Below are 3,346 nucleotides of genomic sequence, written 5' to 3'. Positions count from 1 at the left end.
ACAAAGTAAACAATTGCATTTCAAATGAATAAATTTGAATATCATTATTGAGTTTGGGAAGTAGGGGTAGGGTCAAGACAAGCAAACGAATTCAATATGACATTAATACTATATAATAAACAACACGAAAAAGCGATGGAAAATTTTGATACAAAGTTTCTTTTTTGATGTTCTTTATATAACTCTTTTTATTTTTCTCCTTTTCATTCATCGTTCTTTCTTTATATCTCGATAGCTTGAACTTCAACACTTACACACTCACAAATGAACATAGAGAGAAAAAAAGAAAGAAAAACAGACATACACACACATTCCGATACACATATATATACATATTTACAATCAAAACAATCCGAATTCTACAAGACACTACGGTAGCAGCGACGGGAGATGTGAAATTAATAACAATATTCATTGTGAATACGATTTAAAAATACGATACAAACAGTCGGGTCTGGAACCTGTCGTGCGGTGAAAGACATGTCTGATAATTGTTTCACTAATAAGGAGATGAATACACTTCCTGTGACTATAGAATTTCAGAACGCCTTACAGGAACTACGACAAAGCCAAGAACAGTTCCTTCGTTATTAAATGGCGCTACAGGAAATACACGGTTTTCGTCAATGGTATAATAATATCAATCTTTTTGTATACATTCCAAAGCATCATTATATAAATACTTATTACACACAGGCATATGCAGATATACATATAAAATGATATATATATATATATATATACTTGTGTGTATGAGCCTATATGTGTATACATATATAGATGTATATAATACACACCCACACACACACACACACACATATATATATATATATATATTTATACATACATATACATGGGTGTACGTAGGCTTATGTGCAAATATGTGCGTATGTATATGTAACATATTTGTTTTTGAGTAAAGTACTGTATAGATATACATATTCTTTACGCAAATCTGCCACATAAAATATAATTGTAAATATATATCATTACATAAGACGTGCGTATGTTCATGCTTCCTTATACACACACACACACATACACAGGCACAGACAAACACACGCACACATGTACATGTACACATATTTACGTGCTTAAATATATAAGCTCATACACGTACGATTACATCTGTATATATTTAAATAATAAGTATTTACATATATATATATCTATATCTATCTATCTATATATATATATATATATTCACACGCACATAAATACATATGGAGATGGTAATTAATTTATCTCTTACGATTCAGCAAAGTTATTTTTTTCATGAAAATGAAATGTTTCACTTATACTTGCTATTGTTGTTGTTGTTTTAGTTTTTGGTTTTGTTTCTTCGGTGATAGTTTAATAACTTTGAACACATGTTTATTTACTGTTCAATTATCTTTTCATTTGAACGTCATAAACAATATGTGCCAGATGCCAGATGCCAGATGTCAGATCTGTAACCTGAATTATTATTATTGTTTGTACTACTTCTAACAACTAAAATGATATATTTTTCTTTCCCATTCTTCCTTTTCTTTTCTTTTTTTTTTCTTTTTTGGTTCCGTAAATCGGGAAATATCTTACCCAGATATTGGGTTGTAATGGCTACTGTGTTGGCGGCAGATGTATTCCTTGGAACGATGGCGGCATTAGTGGTGGTGGGGCTGGATTATAATTCGGTGAATTGTCTGATCGTTAGAGTGTTCTTCATAGGGGTAGCTGGGCCTCACTTTCATTGGTTCTGAATGTCCTCAGAATCCATCCAGTCACTCGCCTGCACAGTGTTGCCATCTTGGTAATATGCACATGAAATGTTGCAACATAGCTCATGTTAACCCCCACGTCATGCACTGACTGACTCTGGGATCGTATTGCCTTCTGAACCAGTGTATTCCGATTTCTGCTCCCTCCTCTATGGACAGGGTATATTATACCCTCTTTTAGCATGTTGCGAAATTTGCCACTTGCAAGGAACCTCTGAAAGTGTATCTGCAGTGAATTTGCAAGAGCTTTTTTACATCTTTAAGAGAAGAGCCGAGATTCCATCTGGGCCTGTTGCTGAGTTTAATCTCATCACATCAATGTCCGATATTACATCCTCTTCCGCTATGTTAATGTAATCGAAGTTTGCCTCTTTTCCGAATAGCTTATTTACATTGAAAAACTTCGGCTTATTTATTTGCATATTTTCCAGTGGAGAAGTGAAAGCACTTCGGAATTGTATATTTAGTGCTTCACTTACCTTCCCCGGGTCTGCAGCCACTGAGCCGTTCTTACCAAGTAGTGGCGTTATCTTATAGCGTACTGAGGCTGATGACTTTGTTAACGTGTAGAAGGCTTTAGGATTTCTTTTTATATTTTCTCTTTCTTTTTCTTGGGAGATTTTGAGTTTATTTTCTATCTCGAAGGGTTCCTTTGTCAGGTGAGATTTTACATTGTCATTAATGTGTTTGTTTAAACGATCCGAGATCTTTATTTTCCACCGCATGAGTATTCTCCTGTCTCGGGTAATGATGTTTTTGTATGTATTGCCTCACTTCTCTGGGACATATTAAATGCATACAGCTCGCATTATTGACGTGGATTGATTGGGTTTCATATCCATGTCTTACACAGCGAGGCTATTAGGCCAGTCAGTTTTATAGAAATTCAAGCTGGATAGAGTTTGAGCGCCATCTATGCGAAGTTTATCTTTAGCTAATTCCGGGCCATACATTGTCAGTTCTATCATGTTATGGTCTGAGAATATTCTCAGTGATATATTTATGTTGTAGACAATTTCCACATTTTTTTGTAAAGCAGAGTTCCAGTATGATCTCCTCCATGAATAGCATTTTCGTAAGATCAAGTAGAGATTATGCTTGATTTCGCTCCCTGTGCCTAATTTCTGAGGTTATATTGCTCTCAGGCCACCTGATGGTGGGGACGTTGAAGTCACCCATCAGGAATATAGTAGTACGCTGTTCCAATTGTGTTGGTACTTCATTCATCGCACTGAGGATTTCCTCAAAATTTCCATCATGATTTGGAAATAACGTGTAGTAACATGTGTGTGTGTGTGTGTTTTTAGATGTCAAGCCCTTAGTTTGAAGACATTTGGTTTCTATCCTATTTGGAGGGAATCTCTTTATGCATTAAATTCTCTCGGAATGTAATGAGGATTGTCCTTTTTTCCTGTGTTTTAAATGATAAATCATGAAACTACTTAAATGTTAGAAGCATAGGAAGATGCATTTACGATCCATCGAGGTCAACCTTATATTTTCTTCTTGTATAGTCGTTAAAATAGGTATCTAGATTTTCGAATATAACTGCATATTACAAAATAGTATTCATTTTAAAGATCATT

Source organism: Octopus sinensis, linkage group LG6 (genome assembly GCF_006345805.1).
Source record: "Octopus sinensis linkage group LG6, ASM634580v1, whole genome shotgun sequence".
In the NCBI taxonomy this organism is placed as follows: Eukaryota; Metazoa; Mollusca; class Cephalopoda; order Octopoda; family Octopodidae; genus Octopus; species Octopus sinensis.
This window is presented reverse-complemented; position numbering follows the sequence as displayed.